The 15,470-nt window shown below is 49.8% G+C and overlaps 32 non-coding genes across 32 annotated transcripts; all 32 read left to right on the forward strand.

Moving 5' to 3' along the window:
- The first annotated feature begins 218 nt into the window (after window positions 1–218).
- LOC141065208 (U5 spliceosomal RNA) lies at window positions 219–334 on the forward strand. Its single transcript, XR_012226346.1, has one exon. It is a non-coding gene; the product is annotated as a U5 spliceosomal RNA (small nuclear RNA).
- Window positions 335–648: 314 nt separating this feature from the next.
- Window positions 649–764, forward strand: LOC141064369 (U5 spliceosomal RNA). The gene has a single exon (XR_012225587.1). It is a non-coding gene; the product is annotated as a U5 spliceosomal RNA (small nuclear RNA).
- Window positions 765–1,078: 314 nt separating this feature from the next.
- LOC141064159 (U5 spliceosomal RNA) lies at window positions 1,079–1,194 on the forward strand. Its single transcript, XR_012225397.1, has one exon. It is a non-coding gene; the product is annotated as a U5 spliceosomal RNA (small nuclear RNA).
- Window positions 1,195–1,508: 314 nt separating this feature from the next.
- On the forward strand, window positions 1,509–1,624 carry LOC141064753 (U5 spliceosomal RNA). Its single transcript, XR_012225935.1, has one exon. It is a non-coding gene; the product is annotated as a U5 spliceosomal RNA (small nuclear RNA).
- Window positions 1,625–1,938: 314 nt separating this feature from the next.
- Window positions 1,939–2,054, forward strand: LOC141065206 (U5 spliceosomal RNA). Its single transcript, XR_012226344.1, has one exon. It is a non-coding gene; the product is annotated as a U5 spliceosomal RNA (small nuclear RNA).
- Window positions 2,055–2,360: 306 nt separating this feature from the next.
- On the forward strand, window positions 2,361–2,476 carry LOC141064943 (U5 spliceosomal RNA). The gene has a single exon (XR_012226103.1). It is a non-coding gene; the product is annotated as a U5 spliceosomal RNA (small nuclear RNA).
- Window positions 2,477–3,181: 705 nt separating this feature from the next.
- LOC141064572 (U5 spliceosomal RNA) lies at window positions 3,182–3,297 on the forward strand. Its single transcript, XR_012225771.1, has one exon. It is a non-coding gene; the product is annotated as a U5 spliceosomal RNA (small nuclear RNA).
- Window positions 3,298–3,611: 314 nt separating this feature from the next.
- Window positions 3,612–3,727, forward strand: LOC141064173 (U5 spliceosomal RNA). The gene has a single exon (XR_012225409.1). It is a non-coding gene; the product is annotated as a U5 spliceosomal RNA (small nuclear RNA).
- Window positions 3,728–4,040: 313 nt separating this feature from the next.
- On the forward strand, window positions 4,041–4,156 carry LOC141064915 (U5 spliceosomal RNA). The gene has a single exon (XR_012226078.1). It is a non-coding gene; the product is annotated as a U5 spliceosomal RNA (small nuclear RNA).
- Window positions 4,157–4,445: 289 nt separating this feature from the next.
- Window positions 4,446–4,561, forward strand: LOC141064531 (U5 spliceosomal RNA). Its single transcript, XR_012225733.1, has one exon. It is a non-coding gene; the product is annotated as a U5 spliceosomal RNA (small nuclear RNA).
- A 314-nt stretch (window positions 4,562–4,875) lies between these two features.
- LOC141064288 (U5 spliceosomal RNA) lies at window positions 4,876–4,991 on the forward strand. Its single transcript, XR_012225514.1, has one exon. It is a non-coding gene; the product is annotated as a U5 spliceosomal RNA (small nuclear RNA).
- Window positions 4,992–5,762: 771 nt separating this feature from the next.
- LOC141065237 (U5 spliceosomal RNA) lies at window positions 5,763–5,878 on the forward strand. Its single transcript, XR_012226371.1, has one exon. It is a non-coding gene; the product is annotated as a U5 spliceosomal RNA (small nuclear RNA).
- Window positions 5,879–6,186: 308 nt separating this feature from the next.
- Window positions 6,187–6,302, forward strand: LOC141065159 (U5 spliceosomal RNA). The gene has a single exon (XR_012226301.1). It is a non-coding gene; the product is annotated as a U5 spliceosomal RNA (small nuclear RNA).
- A 313-nt stretch (window positions 6,303–6,615) lies between these two features.
- Window positions 6,616–6,731, forward strand: LOC141064450 (U5 spliceosomal RNA). Its single transcript, XR_012225660.1, has one exon. It is a non-coding gene; the product is annotated as a U5 spliceosomal RNA (small nuclear RNA).
- Window positions 6,732–7,044: 313 nt separating this feature from the next.
- On the forward strand, window positions 7,045–7,160 carry LOC141064075 (U5 spliceosomal RNA). Its single transcript, XR_012225320.1, has one exon. It is a non-coding gene; the product is annotated as a U5 spliceosomal RNA (small nuclear RNA).
- Window positions 7,161–7,473: 313 nt separating this feature from the next.
- On the forward strand, window positions 7,474–7,589 carry LOC141064998 (U5 spliceosomal RNA). The gene has a single exon (XR_012226153.1). It is a non-coding gene; the product is annotated as a U5 spliceosomal RNA (small nuclear RNA).
- A 314-nt stretch (window positions 7,590–7,903) lies between these two features.
- Window positions 7,904–8,019, forward strand: LOC141064759 (U5 spliceosomal RNA). The gene has a single exon (XR_012225940.1). It is a non-coding gene; the product is annotated as a U5 spliceosomal RNA (small nuclear RNA).
- Window positions 8,020–8,333: 314 nt separating this feature from the next.
- On the forward strand, window positions 8,334–8,449 carry LOC141063936 (U5 spliceosomal RNA). The gene has a single exon (XR_012225197.1). It is a non-coding gene; the product is annotated as a U5 spliceosomal RNA (small nuclear RNA).
- Window positions 8,450–8,757: 308 nt separating this feature from the next.
- Window positions 8,758–8,873, forward strand: LOC141064008 (U5 spliceosomal RNA). The gene has a single exon (XR_012225262.1). It is a non-coding gene; the product is annotated as a U5 spliceosomal RNA (small nuclear RNA).
- A 771-nt stretch (window positions 8,874–9,644) lies between these two features.
- Window positions 9,645–9,760, forward strand: LOC141065209 (U5 spliceosomal RNA). The gene has a single exon (XR_012226347.1). It is a non-coding gene; the product is annotated as a U5 spliceosomal RNA (small nuclear RNA).
- A 308-nt stretch (window positions 9,761–10,068) lies between these two features.
- On the forward strand, window positions 10,069–10,184 carry LOC141064940 (U5 spliceosomal RNA). Its single transcript, XR_012226100.1, has one exon. It is a non-coding gene; the product is annotated as a U5 spliceosomal RNA (small nuclear RNA).
- Window positions 10,185–10,497: 313 nt separating this feature from the next.
- On the forward strand, window positions 10,498–10,613 carry LOC141064076 (U5 spliceosomal RNA). The gene has a single exon (XR_012225321.1). It is a non-coding gene; the product is annotated as a U5 spliceosomal RNA (small nuclear RNA).
- Window positions 10,614–10,926: 313 nt separating this feature from the next.
- Window positions 10,927–11,042, forward strand: LOC141063898 (U5 spliceosomal RNA). The gene has a single exon (XR_012225163.1). It is a non-coding gene; the product is annotated as a U5 spliceosomal RNA (small nuclear RNA).
- Window positions 11,043–11,355: 313 nt separating this feature from the next.
- On the forward strand, window positions 11,356–11,471 carry LOC141064444 (U5 spliceosomal RNA). Its single transcript, XR_012225655.1, has one exon. It is a non-coding gene; the product is annotated as a U5 spliceosomal RNA (small nuclear RNA).
- A 314-nt stretch (window positions 11,472–11,785) lies between these two features.
- On the forward strand, window positions 11,786–11,901 carry LOC141065010 (U5 spliceosomal RNA). Its single transcript, XR_012226164.1, has one exon. It is a non-coding gene; the product is annotated as a U5 spliceosomal RNA (small nuclear RNA).
- Window positions 11,902–12,215: 314 nt separating this feature from the next.
- On the forward strand, window positions 12,216–12,331 carry LOC141065047 (U5 spliceosomal RNA). Its single transcript, XR_012226196.1, has one exon. It is a non-coding gene; the product is annotated as a U5 spliceosomal RNA (small nuclear RNA).
- A 314-nt stretch (window positions 12,332–12,645) lies between these two features.
- On the forward strand, window positions 12,646–12,761 carry LOC141063659 (U5 spliceosomal RNA). The gene has a single exon (XR_012224949.1). It is a non-coding gene; the product is annotated as a U5 spliceosomal RNA (small nuclear RNA).
- Window positions 12,762–13,075: 314 nt separating this feature from the next.
- LOC141064289 (U5 spliceosomal RNA) lies at window positions 13,076–13,191 on the forward strand. Its single transcript, XR_012225515.1, has one exon. It is a non-coding gene; the product is annotated as a U5 spliceosomal RNA (small nuclear RNA).
- A 314-nt stretch (window positions 13,192–13,505) lies between these two features.
- Window positions 13,506–13,621, forward strand: LOC141063697 (U5 spliceosomal RNA). Its single transcript, XR_012224982.1, has one exon. It is a non-coding gene; the product is annotated as a U5 spliceosomal RNA (small nuclear RNA).
- Window positions 13,622–13,935: 314 nt separating this feature from the next.
- LOC141064342 (U5 spliceosomal RNA) lies at window positions 13,936–14,052 on the forward strand. The gene has a single exon (XR_012225562.1). It is a non-coding gene; the product is annotated as a U5 spliceosomal RNA (small nuclear RNA).
- Window positions 14,053–14,366: 314 nt separating this feature from the next.
- LOC141064262 (U5 spliceosomal RNA) lies at window positions 14,367–14,482 on the forward strand. The gene has a single exon (XR_012225490.1). It is a non-coding gene; the product is annotated as a U5 spliceosomal RNA (small nuclear RNA).
- Window positions 14,483–15,253: 771 nt separating this feature from the next.
- Window positions 15,254–15,369, forward strand: LOC141063776 (U5 spliceosomal RNA). The gene has a single exon (XR_012225054.1). It is a non-coding gene; the product is annotated as a U5 spliceosomal RNA (small nuclear RNA).
- The last annotated feature ends 101 nt before the right edge of the window (window positions 15,370–15,470 follow it).

Raw genomic sequence — 15,470 nt, forward strand, 5'->3', positions numbered from 1 at the left:
AATATTGTAGCAGTGGATGGCCTTCTTCCAGGCAGCGGGACATGTGACACTCTGGCAGCACGATGGAGCTGAACACGGAGCAGCCTGCGGAAAATGGGCTGTGTGTTGCCATTTTTGTTTTTCCATGGCCAAACCACGCACCCACTTCTAGGTGGTCTCCCTGGGCCAAATGAGGGCTGTGCCCATGGTGGTAGGTCAGGAGGAAGCCCTTGCCCAGTATTCTCTGGTTTCTCTTCAGAACGTAAAAATCTTTCGCCTTTTACTAAAGATTTCCGTGGAGAGAAACAAAACTGAGTTTTGTGGCAGTTTTTGCACGCTCCAGCTTGCTGGGGCTTCCTTAAATGGGTTCAACAACAGAATGAAGGAATGAGTGGGTGGGGTTTTGGTGGGAGACTGTACTCTGGGGCTGATGGGAGATGCCTCTCATTTGAATATTGTAGCAGTGGATGGCCTTCTTCCAGGCAGTGGGACATGTGACTTTCTGGCAGCAGGATGGAGCTGAAGACGGAGCAGCCTGCGGAAAATGGGCTGTGTGTTGCCGTTTTTATTTTTCCATAGCCAAACCACGCACCGACTTCTAGGTGGTCTCCCTGGGCCAAATGAGGGCTGTGCCCATGGTGGTAGGTCAGGAGGAAGCCCTTGCCCAGTATACTCTGGCTTCTATTCAGAACGTAAAAATCTTTCGCCTTTTACTAAAGATTTCCATGGAGAGAAGCAAAACTGAGTTTTGTGGCAATTTTTGCACGATCCAGCTTGCTGGTGCTTCCTTAAATGGGTTCAACAACAGAATGAAGGAATGAGTGGGTGGGGTTTTGGTGGGAGATTGTACTCTGGGGCTGATGGGAGATGCCTCTCATTTGAATATTGTAGCAGTGGATGGCCTTCTTCCAGGCAGCGGGACATGTGACTTTCTGGCAGCAGGATGGAGCTGAACACGGAGCAGCCTGCGGAAAATGGGCTGTGTGTTGCCGTTTTTGTTTTTCCATAGCCAAACCACGCACCCACTTCTAGGTGGTCTCCCTGGGCCAAATGAGGGCTGTGCCCATGGTGGTAGGTCAGGAGGAAGCCCTTGCCCAGTATACTCTGGCTTCTCTTCAGAACGTAAAAATATTTCGCATTTTACTAAAGATTTCCGTGGAGAGAAGCAAAACTGAGTTTTGTGGCAATTTTTGCACGCTCCAGCTTGCTGGGGCTACCTTAAATGGGTTCAACAACAGAATGAAGGAATGAGTGGGTGGGGTTTTGGTGGGAGACTGTACTCTGGGGCTGATGGGAGATGCCTCTCATTTGAATATTGTAGCAGTGGATGGCCTTCTTCCAGGCAGCGGGACATGTGACTTTCTGGCAGCAGGATGGAGCTGAACACGGAGCAGCCTGCGGAAAATGGGCTGTGTTTTGCCGTTTTTGTTTTTCCATAGCCAAACCACGCACCCACTTCTAGGTGGTCTCCCTGGGCCAAATGAGGGCTGTGCCCATGGTGGTAGGTCAGGAGGAAGCCCTTGCCCAGTATACTCTGGCTTCTATTCAGAACGTAAAAATCGTTCGCCTTTTACTAAAGATTTCCATGGAGAGAAGCAAAACTGAGTTTTGTGGCAACTTTTGCACGGTCCAGCTTGCTGGGGCTTCCTTGAATGGGTTCAACAACAGAATGAAGGAATGAGTGGGTGGGATTTTGGTGGGAGACTGTACTCTGGGGCTGCTGGAAAATGACTCTCATTTGAATATTGTAGCAGTGGATGGCCTTCTTCCAGGCAGCGGGACATGTGACTCTCTGGCAGCACGATGGAGCTGAACACGGAGCAGCCTGCGGAAAATGGGCTGTGTGTTGCCGTTTTTGTTTTTCCATAGCCAAACCACGCACCCACTTCTAGGTGGTCTCCCTGGGAACAATGAGGGCTGTGCCCATGGTGGTAGGTCAGGAGGAAGCCCTTGCCCAGTATACTCTGGCTTCTCTTCAGAACGTAAAAATCTTTCGCCTTTTACTAAAGAATTCCGTGGAGAGAAGCAAAACTGAGTTTTCTGGCAATTTTTGCACGCTCCAGCTTGCTGGGGCTTCCTTAAATGGGTTCAACAATGGAATGAGTGGGTGGGGTTTTGGTGGGAGACTGTACTCTGGGGCTGCTGGGAAATGTCTCTCATTTGAATATTGTAGCAGTGGATGGCGTTCTTCCAGGCAGCGGGACAGTTGACGATCTGGCAGCAAGATGGAGCTGAACACGGAGCAGCCTGCGGAAAATGGGAAGTGTGTTGCCGTTTTTGTTTTTCCATAGCCAAACCACGCAACCACTTCTAGGTGGTCTCCCTGGGCCAAATGAGGGCTGCGGCCATGGTGGTAAGTCTGGAGGAAGCCCTTGCCCAGTATACTCTGGCTTCTCTTCAGAACATAAAAATCTTTTGCCTTTTACTAAAGATTTCCGTGGAGAGAAGCAAAACTGAGTTTTATGGCAATTTTTGCATGCTCCAGCTTGCTGGGGTTTCCTTAAATGGGTTCAACAACAGAATGAAGGAATGAGTGGGTGGGATTTGGTGGGAGACTGTACTATGGGGCTGTTGGGCAATGTCTCTCATTTGAATATTGTAGCAGTGGATGGCCTTCTTCCAGGCAGAGGGACATGTGACTCTCTGGCAGCAGGATGGAGCTGAACACGGAGCAGCCTGCGGGAAATGGACTGTGTGTTGCCGTTTTTGTTTTTCCATAGGCATACCACGCACCCACTTCAAGGTGGTCTCCCTGGGCCAAATGAGGGCTGCGGCCATGGTGGTAGGTCAAGAGAAAGCCCTTGCGCAGTGTACTCCTGCTTTTCTTCCATGGAGAGAAGCAAAACTGAGTTTTGTGGCAATTTTTGCACGCTCCAGCTTGCTGGGGCTTCCTTAAATGGGTTCAACAACAGAATGAAGGAATGAGTGGGTGGGGTTTTGGTGGTTGACTGTACTCTGGGGCTGCTGGGAAATGTCTATCATTTCAATATTGTAGCAGTGGATGGCGTTCTTCTAGGCAGCGGGACAGGTGACGATCTGGCAGCAAGATGGAGCTGAACACGGAGCAGCCTGCGGAAAATGGGCTGTGTGTTGCGTTTTTGTTTTTCCATAGCCAAACCACGAACCCACTTCTAGGTGGTCTCCCTGGGCCAAATGAGGGCTGCGGCCATGGTGGTAGGTCTGGAGGAAGCCCTTGCCCAGTATACTCTGGCTTTTCTTCAGAACGTAAAAATCTTTTGTCTTTTACTAAAGATTTCTGTGGAGAGAAGCAAAACTGAATTTTGTGGCAATTTTTGCACGCTCCAGCTTGCTGGGGCTTCCTTAAATGGGTTCAACAACAGAATGAAGGAATGAGTGGGTGGGGTTTTGGTGGCAGACTGTACTCTGGGGCTGCTGGGAAATGTCTCTCATTTGAATATTGTAGCAGTGGATGGCCTTCTTCCAGGCAGCGGGACATGTGACTCTCTGGCAGCAGGATGGAGCTGAACACAGAGCAGCCTGCAGAAAATGGGCTGTGTGTTGCCGTTTTTGTTTTTCCATAGCCAAACCACGCACCCACTTCTAGGTGGTCTCCCTGGGCCAAGTGAGGGCTGCGTCCATGGTGGTAGGTCTGGAGGAAGCCCTTGCCCAGTATACTCTGGCTTTTCTTCAGAATGTAAAAATCTTTTGCCTTTTACTAAAGATTTCTGTGGAGAGAAGCAAAACTGAGTTTTGCGGCAATTTTTGCACGCTCTAGCTTGCTGGGGCTTCCTTAAATGGTTTCAAAAACAGAATGAAGGAATGAGTGGGTGGGTTTTGGTGGGAGACTGTACTATGGGGCTGCTGGGAAATGTCTCTCATTTGAATATTGTAGCAGTGGATGGCCTTCTTCCAGGAAGCGGGACAGGTGACTCTCTGGCAGCAGGATGGAGCTGAACACAGAGCAGCCTGCGGAAAATGGGTTGTGTGTTGCCGTTTTTGTTTTTCCATAGCCAAACCATGCACCCACTTCTAGGTGGTCTCCCTGGGCCAAATGAGGGCTGTGCCCATTGTGGTAGGTCAGGAGGAAGCCCTTGCCCAGTATACTCTGGCTTCTTTTCAGAACGTAAAAATCTTTCGCCTTTTACTAAAGGTTTCCGTGGAGAGAAGCAAAACTGAGTTTTCTGACAATTTTTGCACGCTCCAGCTTGCTGGGGCTTCCTTAAATGGGTGGGTGGGGTTTTGGTGGGAGACTGTACTCTGGGGCTGCTGGGAAATGTCTCTCATTTGAATATTGTAGCAGTGGATGGCCTTCTTCCAGGCAGTGGGACATGTGACTCTCTGGCAGCACGATGGAGCTGAACACGGAGCAGCCTGCAGAAAATGGGCTGTGTGTTGCCGTTTTTGTTTTTCCATAGCCAAATCACGCACCCACTTCTAGGTGGTCTCCCTGGGCCAAATGAGGGCTGCGGCTATGGTGGTAGGTCAGGAGGAAGCCCTTGCGCAGTATACTCTGGCTTTTCTTCAGAACGTAAAATTCTTTCGCCTTTTACTAAAGATTTCCATGGAGAGAAACAAAACTGAGTTTTGTGGCAATTTTTGCACGCTCCAGCTTGCTGGGGCTTCCTTAAATGGGTTCAACAACAGAATGAAGGAATGAGTGGGTGGGGTTTTGGTGGGAGACTGTACTCTGGGGCTGCTGGGAAATGTCTCTCATTTGAATATTGTAGCAGTGGATGGCCTTCTTCCAGGCAGCAGGACATGTGACTCTCTGGCAGCACGATGGAGCTGAACACGGAGCAGCCTGCGGAAAATGTGCTGTGTGTTGCCGTTTTTGTTTTTCCATAGCCAAATCACGCACCCATTTCTAGGTGGTCTCCCTGGGCCAAATGAGGGCTGCGGCCATGGTGGTAGGTCAGGAGGAAGCCCTTGCGCAGTATTCTCTGGCTTCTTTTCAGAACGTAAAAATCTATCGCCTTTTACTAAAGATTTCCGTGAAGAGAAGCAAAACTGAGTTTTGTGGCAATTTTTGCACGCTCCAGCTTGCTGGGGCTTCCTTAAATGGGTTCAACAACAGAAGGAAGGAATGAGTGGGTGGGGTTTTGGTGGGAGACTGTACACTGGGTCTGCTGGGAAATGTCTCTCATTTTAATATTGTAGCAGTGGATGGCTTTCTTCCAGGCAGCGGGACATGTGACTCTCTGGCAGCACGATGGAGCTGAACACGGAGCAGCCTGCGGAAAATGGGCTGTGTGTTGCCGTTTTTGTTTTTCCATAGCCAAACCACGCACCCACTTCTAGTTGGTCTCCCTGGGCCAAATGAGGGCTGTGCCCATGGTGGTACGCTCCAGCTTGCTGGGGTTTCCTTAAATGGGTTCAACAACAGAATGAAGGAATGAGTGGGTGGGTTTTGGTGGGAGACTGTACTATGGGGCTGCTGGGAAATGTCTCTCATTTGAATATTGTAGCAGTGGATGGCCTTCTACCAGGCAGCGGGACATGTGACTCTCTGGCAGCAGGATGGAGCTGAACACAGAGCACCCTACGGAAAATGGGCTGTGTGTTGCCGATTTTGTTTCTCCATAGCCAAACCACGCACCCACTTCTAGGTGGTCTCCCTGGGCCAAATTGAGGGCTGTGCCCATGGTGGTAGGTCAGGAGGAAGCAAGATGGAGCTGAACACGGAGCAGCCTGCGGAAAATGGGGTGTGTGTTGCCGTTTTTGTTTTTCCATAGCCAAACCACGCACCCACTTCTAGGTGGTCTCCCTGGGCCAAATGAGGGCTGTGCCCAAGGTGGTAGGTCAGGAGGAAGCCTTTGCCCAGTATACTCTGGCTTCTCTTCAGAACGTAAAAATCTTTCGCCTTTTACTAAAGATTTCCGTGGAGAGAAACAAAACTGAGTTTTGTGGCAATTTTTGCACGCTCCAGCTTCCTGGGGTTTCCTTAACTGGGTTCAACAACAGAATGAAGGAATGAGTGGGTGGGGTTTTGGTGGGAGACTGTACTCTGGGGCTGCTGGGAAATGTCTCTCATTTGAATATTGTAGCAGTGGATGGCGTTCTTCCAGGCAGCGGGACAGGTGACTCTCTGGCAGCAAGATGGAGATGAACACGGAGCAGCCTGCGGAAAATGGGCTGTGTGTTCCTGTTTTTGTTTTTCCATAGCCAAACCACGCACCCACTTCTAGGTGGTCTCCCTGGGCCAAATGAGGGCTGTGGTGGTATGTCAGGAGGAAGCCCTTGCCCAGTATACTCTGGCTTCTTTTCAGAACGTAAAAATCTTTTGCCTTTTACTAAAGATTTCCGTGGAGAGAAACAAAACTGAGTTTTGTGGCAATTTTTGCATGCTCCAGCTTGCTGGGGCTTCCTTAAATGGGTTCAACAACAGAATGAAGGAATGAGTGGGTGGGTTTTGGTGGGAGACTGTACTATGGGGCTGCTGGGAAATGTCTCTCATTTGAATATTGTAGCAGTGGATGGCCTTCTTCCAGGCAGCGGGACATGTGACTCTCTGGCAGCAGGATGGAGCTGAACACAGAGCAGCCTGCGGAAAATGGGCTGTGTGTTGCCGTTTTTGTTTTTCCATAGCCAAACCGTGCACCCACTTCTAGGTGGTCTCCCTGGGCCAAATGAGGGCTGTGCCCATGGTGGTAGGTCAGGAGGAAGCCCTTGCCCAGTATACTCTGGGTTCTTTTCAGAACGTAATAATCTTTTGCCTTTTACTAAAGATTTTCGTGGAGAGAAACAAAACTGAGTTTTGTGGCAATTTTTGCATGCTCCAGCTTGCTGGGGCTTCCTTAAATGGGTTCAACAACAGAATGAAGGAATGAGTGGGTGGGTTTTGGTGGGAGACTGTACTATGGGGCTGCTGGGAAATGTCTCTCATTTGAATATTGTAGCAGTGGATGGCCTTCTTCCAGGCAGCGGGACATGTGACTCTCTGGCAGCAGGATGGAGCTGAACACAGAGCAGCCTGCGGAAAATGGGCTCTGTGTTGCCGTTTTTGTTTTTCCATAGCCAAACCGTGCACCCACTTCTAGGTGGTCTCCCTGGGCCAAATGAGGGCTGTGCCCATGGTGGTAGGTCAGGAGGAAGCCCTTGCCCAGTATACTCTGGCTTCTTTTCAGAACGTAAAAATCTTTCACCTTTTACTAAAGATTTCCGTGAATAGAAGCAAAACTGAGTTTTGTGGCAATTTTTGCACGCTCCAGCTTGCTGGGGATATTTTAAATGGGTTCAACAACAGAATGAAGGAATGAGTGGGTGGGGTTTTGGTGGGAGACTGTACTCTGGGGCTGATGGGAGATGCCTCTCATTTGAATATTGTAGCAGGGGATGGCCTTCTTCCAGGCAGGTGACAGGTGACTCTCTGGCAGCAAGATGGAGCTGAACACGGAGCAGCCTGCGGAAAATGGGCTGTGTGTTCCCGTTTTTGTTTTTCCATAGCGAAACCACGCACCCACTTCTAGGTGGTCTCCCTGGGCCAAATGAGGGCTGTGCCCATGGTGGTAGGTCAGGAGGAAGCCCTTGCCCAGTATACTCTGGCTTCTCTTCAGAACGTAAAAATCTTTCGCCTTTTACTAAAGATTTCCGTGGAGAGAAGCAAAACTGAGTTTTGTGGCAATTTTTGCACGCTCCAGCTTGCTGGGGCTTCCTTAAATGGTTTCAACAACAGAATGAAGGAATGAGTGGGTGGGGTTTTGGTGGGAGACTGTACTCTGGGGCTGCTGGGAAATGTCTCTCATTTGAATATTGTAGCAGTGGATGGTCTTCTTCCAGGCAGCGGGACATGTGACTCTCTGGCAGCACGATGGAGCAGAACACGGAGCAGCCTGCGGAAAATGGGCTGTGTGTTGCCGTTTTTGTTTTTCCATAGCCAAACCACGCACCCACTTCTAGGTGGTCTCCCTGGGCCAAATGAGGGCTGTGCCCATGGTGGTAGGTCAGGAGGAAGCATTTGCCCAGTATTCTCTGGCTTCTCTTCAGAACTTAAAAATCTTTCACCTTTTACTAAAGATTATCGTGGAGAGAAGCAAAACTGAGTTTTGTGGCAATTTTTGCACGCTCCAGCTTGCTAGGGCTTCCTTAAATGGGTTCAACAATAGAATGAAGGAATGATTGGGTGGGGTTTTGGTGGGAGACTGTATTCTGGGGCTGATGGGAAATGCCTCTCTTTTGAATATTGTAGCAGTGGATGGCATTCTTCCAGGCAGCGGGACATGTGACTCTCTGGCAGCAGGATGGAGCTGAACACAGAGCAGCCTGCGGAAAATGGGCTGTGTGTTGCCGTTTTTGTTTTTCCATAGCCAAACCACGCACCCACTTCTAGGTGGTCTCCCTGGGCCAAATGAGGGCTGCATCCATGGTGGTAGGTATGGAGAAAGCCCTTGCCCAGTATACTCTGGCTTTTCTTCAGAACATAAAAATCTTTTGCCTTTTACTAAAGATTTCCGTGGAGAGAAGCAAAACTGGGTTTTGTGGCAATTTTTGCACGCTCCAGCTTGCTGGGGCTTCTTTAAATGGGTTCAACAACAGAAGGAAGGAATGAGTGGGTGGGGTTTTGGTGGGAGACTGTACTCTGGAGCTGCTGGGAAATGTCTCTCATTTGAATATTGTAGCAGTGGATGGCTTTCTTCCAGGCAGCGGGACATGTGACTCTCTGGCAGCACGATGGAGCTGAACACGGAGCAGCCTGCGGAAAATGGGCTGTGTGTTGCCATTTTTGTTTTTCCATAGCCAAACCACGCACCCACTTCTTGGTGGTCTCCCTGGGTCAAATGAGGGCTGTGCCCATGGTGGTAGGTCAGGAGGAAGCCCAGAATACTCTGGCTTCTTTTCAGAATGTAAAAATCTTTCACCTTTTACTAAAGATTTCCGTGGAGAGAAGCAAAACTGAGTTTTGTGGCAATTTTTGCACGCTCCAGCTTGCTGGGGCTACCTTAAATGGGTTCAACAACAGAATGAAGGAATGAATGGGTGGGGTTTTGGTGGGAGACTGTACTCTGGGGCTGATGGGAGATGCCTCTCATTTGAATATTGTAGCAGTGGATGGCGTTCTTCCAGGCAGCGGGACAGGTGACTCTCTGGCAGCAAGATGGAGCTGAACACGGAGCAGCCTGCGGAAAATGGGCTGTGTGTTGCCGTTTTTGTTTTTCCATAGCCAAACCACGCACCCACTTCTAGTTGGTCTCCCTGGGCCAAATGAGGGCTGTGCCCATGGTGGTACGCTCCAGCTTGCTGGGGCTTCCTTAAATGGGTTCAACAACAGAATGAAGGAATGAGTGGGTGGGTTTTGGTGGGAGACTGTACTATGGGGCTGCTGGGAAATGTCTCTCATTTGAGTATTGTAGCAGTGGATGGCCTTCTACCAGGCAGCGGGACATGTGACTCTCTGGCAGCAGGATGGAGCTGAACACAGAGCACCCTACGGAAAATGGGCTGTGTGTTGCCGATTTTGTTTCTCCATAGCCAAACCACGCACCCACTTCTAGGTGGTCTCCCTGGGCCAAATTGAGGGCTGTGCCCATGGTGGTAGGTCAGGAGGAAGCAAGATGGAGCTGAACACGGAGCAGCCTGCGGAAAATGGGGTGTGTGTTGCCGTTTTTGTTTTTCCATAGCCAAACCACGCACCCACTTCTAGGTGGTCTCCCTGGGCCAAATGAGGGCTGTGCCCATGGTGGTAGGTCAGGAGGAAGCCTTTGCCCAGTATACTCTGGCTTCTCTTCAGAACGTAAAAATCTTTCGCCTTTTACTAAAGATTTCCGTGGAGAGAAACAAAACTGAGTTTTGTGGCAATTTTTGCACGCTCCAGCTTGCTGGGGTTTCCTTAACTGGGTTCAACAACAGAATGAAGGAATGAGTGGGTGGGGTTTTGGTGGGAGACTGTACTATGGGGCTGCTGGGAAATGTCTCTCATTTGAATATTGTAGCAGTGGATGGCGTTCTTCCAGGCAGCGGGACAGGTGACTCTCTGGCAGCAAGATGGAGATGAACACGGAGCAGCCTGCGGAAAATGGGCTGTGTGTTCCTGTTTTTGTTTTTCCATAGCCAAACCACGCACCCACTTCTAGGTGGTCTCCCTGGGCCAAATGAGGGCTGTGGTGGTATGTCAGGAGGAAGCCCTTGCCCAGTATACTCTGGTTTCTTTTCAGAACGTAAAAATCTTTTGCCTTTTACTAAAGATTTCCGTGGAGAGAAACAAAACTGAGTTTTGTGGTAATTTTTGCATGCTTCAGCTTGCTGGGGCTTCCTTAAATGGGTTCAACAACAGAATGAAGGAATGAGTGGGTGGGTTTTGGTGGGAGACTGTACTATGGGGCTGCTGGGAAATGTCTCTCATTTGAATATTGTAGCAGTGGATGGCCTTCTTCCAGGCAGCGGGACATGTGACTCTCTGGCAGCAGGATGGAGTTGAACACAGAGCAGCCTGCGGAAAATGGGCTGTGTGTTGCCGTTTTTGTTTTTCCATAGCCAAACCGTGCACCCACTTCTAGGTGGTCTCCCTGGGCCAAATGAGGGCTGTGCCCATGGTGGTAGGTCAGGAGGAAGCCCTTGCCCAGTATACTCTGGCTTCTTTTCAGAACGTAAAAATCTTTCACCTTTTACTAAAGATTTCCGTGAATAGAAGCAAAACTGAGTTTTGTGGCAATTTTTGCACGCTCCAGCTTGCTGGGGATATCTTAAATGGGTTCAACAACAGAATGAAGGAATGAGTGGGTGGGGTTTTGGTGGGAGACTGTACTCTGGGGCTGATGGGAGATGCCTCTCATTTGAATATTGTAGCAGGGGATGGCCTTCTTCCAGGCAGGTGACAGGTGACTCTCTGGCAGCAAGATGGAGCTGAACACGGAGCAGCCTGCGGAAAATGGGCTGTGTGTTCCCGTTTTTGTTTTTCCATAGCGAAACCACGCACCCACTTCTAGGTGGTCTCCCTGGGCCAAATGAGGGCTGTGCCCATGGTGGTAGGTCAGGAGGAAGCCCTTGCCCAGTATACTCTGGCTTCTCTTCAGAACGTAAAAATCTTTCGCCTTTTACTAAAGATTTCCGTGGAGAAAAACAAAACTGAGTTTTGTAGCAATTTTTGCACGCTCCAGCTTGCTGGGGCTTCCTTAAATGGGTTCAACAACAGAATGAAGGAATGAGTGGGTGGGTTTTGGTGGGAGACTGTACTCTGGGGCTGCTGGGAAATGTCTCTCATTTGAATATTGTAGCAGTGGATGGCCTTCTTCCAGGCAGCGGGACATGTGACTCTCTGGCAGCAGGATGGAGCTGAACACAGAGCAGCCTGCGGAAAATGGGCTGTGTGTTGCCGTTTTTGTTTTTCCATAGCCAAACCACGCACCCACTTCTAGGTGGTCTCCCTGGGCCAAATGAGGGCTGTGCCCATGGTGGTAGGTCAGGAGGAAGCCCTTGCCCAGTATACTCTGGCTTCTCTTCAGAACGTAAAAATCTTTCGCCTTTTACTAAAGGTTTCCGTGGAGAGAAGCAAAACTGAGTTTTCTGACAATTTTTGCACGCTCCAGCTTGCTGGGGCTTCCTTAAATGGGTTCAACAACAGAATGAAGGAATGAGTGGGTGGGGTTTTGGTGGGAGACTGTACTCTGGGGCTGCTGGGAAATGTCTCTCATTTGAATATTGTAGCAGTGGATTGTCTTCTTCCAGGCAGTGGAACATGTGACTCTCTGGCAGCACGATGGAGCTGAACACGGAGCAGCCTGCGGAAAATGGGCTGTGTGTTGCCGTTTTTGTTTTTCCATAGCCAAACCACGCACCCACTTTTAGGTGGTCTCCCTGGGCCAAATGAGGGCTGTGCCCATGGTGGTAGGTCAGGAGGAAGCCCTTGCCCAGTATACTCTGGCTTCTCTTCAGAACGTAAAAATCTTTCGCCTTTTACTAAAGATTTCCGTGGAGAGAAGCAAAACTGAGTTTTGTGGCAATTTTTGCACGCTCCAGCTTGCTGGGGCTTCCTTAAATGGTTGCAACAACAGAATGAAGGAATGAGTGGGTGGGGTTTTGGTGGGAGACTGTACTCTGGGGCTGCTGGGTAATGTCTCTCACTTGAATATTGTAGCAGTGGATGGACTTCTTCCAGGCAGCGGGACATGTGACTCTCTGGCAGCACGATGGAGCAGAACACGGAGCACCCTGCGGAAAAAGGGCTGTGTGTTGCCGTTTTTGTTTTTCCATAGCCAAACCACGCACCCACTTCTAGGTGGTCTCCCTGGGCCAAATGAGGGCTGTGCCCATGGTGGTAGGTCAGGAGGAAGCCCTTGCCCAGTATACTCTGGCTTCTCTTCAGAACGTAAAAATCTTTCGCCTTTTACTAAAGATTTCCGTGGAGAGAAGCAAAACTGAGGTTTGTGGCAATTTTTGCACGCTCCAGCTTGCTGGGGCTTCCTTAAATGGTTGCAACAACAGAATGAAGGAATGAGTTGGTGGGGTTTTGGTGGGAGACTGTACTCTGGGGCTGCTGGGAAATGTCTCTCATTTGAATATTGTAGCAGTGGATGGCCTTCTTCCAGGCAGCGGGACATGTGACTCTCTGGCAGCACGATGGAGCAGAACACGGAGCAGCCTGCGGAAAATGGGCTGTGTGTTGCCGTTTTTGTTTTTCCATAGCCAAACCACGCACCCACTTCTAGGTGGTCTCCCTGGGCCAAATGAGGGCTGTGCCCATGGTGGTAGGTATGGAGAAAGCCCTTGCCCAGTATACTCTGGCTTTTCTTCACAACGTAAAAATCTTTTGCCTTTTACTAAAGATTTCCGTGGAGAGAAGCAAAACTGAGTTTTGTGGCAATTTTTGCACGCTCCAGCTTGCTAGGGCTTCCTTAAATGGGTTCAACAATAGAATGAAGGAATGAGTGGGTGGGGTTTTGGTGGGAGACTGTATTCTGGGGCTGATGGGAAATGCCTCTCATTTGAATATTGTAGCAGTGGATGGCATTCTTCCAGGCAGCGGGACATGTGACTCTCTGGCAGCAGAATGGAGCTGAACACGGAGCAGCCTGCGGAAAATGGGCTGTGTGTTGCCGTTTTTGTTTTTCCATAGCCAAACCACGCACCCACTTCTAGGTGGTCTCCCTGGGCCAAATGAGGGCTGCAACCATGGTGGTAGGTATGGAGAAAGCCCTTGCCCAGTATACTATGGCTTTTCTTCACAACGTAAAAATCTTTTGCCTTTTACTAAAGATTTCCGTGGAGAGAAGCAAAACTGAGTTTTGTGGCAATTTTTGCACGCTCCAGCTTGCTGCGGCTTCCTTAAATGGGTTCAACAACAGAAGGAAGGAATGAGTGGGTGGGGTTTTGGTGGGAGACTGTACTCTGGGGCTGCTGGGAAATGTCTCTCATTTGAATATTGTAGCAGTGGATGGCTTTCTTCCAGGCAGCGGGACATGTGACTCTCTGGCAGCACGATGGAGCTGAACACGGAGCAGCCTCCGGAAAATGGGCTGTGTGTTGCCATTTTTGTTTTTCCATAGCCAAACCACGCACCCACTTCTAGGTGGTCTCCCATGGCCAAATGAGGGCTGTGCCCATGGTGGTAGGTCAGGAGGAAGCCCTTGCCCAGTATACTCTGGCTTCTCTTCAGAACATAAAAATCTTTCGCCTTTTACTAAAGATTTCCGTGGAGAGAAGCAAAACTGAGTTTTGTGGCAATTTTTGCACTCTCCAGCTTGCTGGGGCTTCCTTAAATGGTTTCAACAACAGAATGAAGGAATGAGTGGGTGGGGTTTTGGTGGGAGACTGTACTCTGGGGCTGCTGGGAAATGTCTCTCATTTGAATATTGTAGCAGTGGATGGCCTTCTTCCAGGCAGCGGGACATGTGACTCTCTGGCAGCACGATGGAGCAGAACACGGAGCAGCCTGCGGAAAATGGGCTGTGTGTTGCCGTTTTTGTTTTTCCATAGCCAAACCACGCACCCACTTCTAGGTGGTCTCCCTGGGCCAAATGAGGGCTGCATCCATGGTGGTAGGTATGGAGAAAGCCCTAGCCCAGTATACTCTGGCTTTTTTTTCAGAACGTAAAAATTTTTTGCCTTTTACTAAATATTTCCGTGGAGAGAAGCAAAACTGAGTTTTGTGGCAATTTTTGCACGCTCCAGCTTGCTGGGGCTTCCTTAAATGGGTTCAACAACAGAAGGAAGGAATGAGTGGGTGGGGTTTTGGTGGGAGACTGTACTCTGGGGCTGCTGGGAAATGTCTCTCATTTGAATATTGTAGCAGTGGATGGCTTTCTTCCAGGCAGCGGGACATGTGACTCTCTGGCAGCACGATGGAGCTGAACACAGAGCAGCCTGCGGAAAATGGGCTGTGTGTTGCCATTTTTGTTTTTCCATAGCCAAACCACGCACCCACTTCTTGGTGGTCTCCCTGGGCCAAATGAGGGCTGTGCCCATGGTGGTAGGTCAGGAGGAAGCCCTTGCACAGAATACTATGGCTTCTTTTCAGAACGTAAAAATCTTTCACCTTTTACTAAAGATTTCCGTGGAGAGAAGCAAAACTGAGTTTTGTGGCAATTTTTGCACGCTCCAGCTTGCTGGGGCTACCTTAAATGGGTTCAACAACAGAATGAAGGAATGAGTGGGTAGGGTTTTGGTGGGAGACTGTACTCTGGGGCTGATGGGAGATGCCTATCATTTGAATATTGTAGCAGTGGATGGCGTTCTTCCAGGCAGCGGGACAGGTGACTCTCTGGCAGCAAGATGGAGCTGAACACGGAGCAGCCTGCGGAAAATGGTCTGTGTGTTGCCGTTTTTGTTTTTCCATAGCCAAACCACGCACCCACTTCTAGGTGGTCTCCCTGGGCCAAATGAGGGCTGTGCCCATGGTGGTACGCTCCAGCTTGCTGGGGCTTCCTTAAATGGGTTCAACAACAGAATGAAGGAATGAGTGGGTGGGTTTTGGTGGGAGACTGTACTATGGGGCTGCTGGGAAATGTCTCTCATTTGAATATTGTAGCAGTGGATGGCCTTCTTCCAGGCAGTGGGACATGTGACTCTCTGGCAGCAGGATGGAGCTGAACACAGAGCACCCTGCGGAAAATGGGCTGTGTGTTGCCGTTTTTGTTTTTACATAGCCAAACCACGCACCCACTTCTAGGTGGTCTCCCTGGGCCAAATTGAGGGCTTTGCCCATGGTGGTAGGTCAGGAGGAAGCAAGATGGAGCTGAACACGGAGCAGCCTGCGGAAAATGGGGTGTGTGTTGCCGTTTTTGTTTTTCCATAGCCAAACCACGCACCCACTTCTAGGTGGTCTCCCTGGGCCAAATGAGGGCTGTGCCCATGGTGGTAGGTCAGGAGGAAGCCCTTGCCCAGTATACTCTGGCTTCTCTTCAGAACGTAAAAATCTTTTGCCTTTTACTAAAGATTTCCGTGGAGAGAAACAAAACTGTGTTTTGTGGCAATTTTTGCACGCTCCAGCTTGCTGGGGCTTCCTTAAATGGGTTCAACAACAGAATGAAGGAATGAGTGGGTGGGTTTTGGTGGGAGACTGTACTATGGGGCTGCTGGGAAATGTCTCTCATTTGAATATT

The sequence above is a fragment of the Dendrobates tinctorius genome, unplaced genomic scaffold (genome assembly GCF_039654945.1).
Source record: "Dendrobates tinctorius isolate UK_male_01 unplaced genomic scaffold, ASM3965494v1 ptg000250l, whole genome shotgun sequence".
In the NCBI taxonomy this organism is placed as follows: domain Eukaryota; kingdom Metazoa; phylum Chordata; class Amphibia; order Anura; family Dendrobatidae; genus Dendrobates; species Dendrobates tinctorius.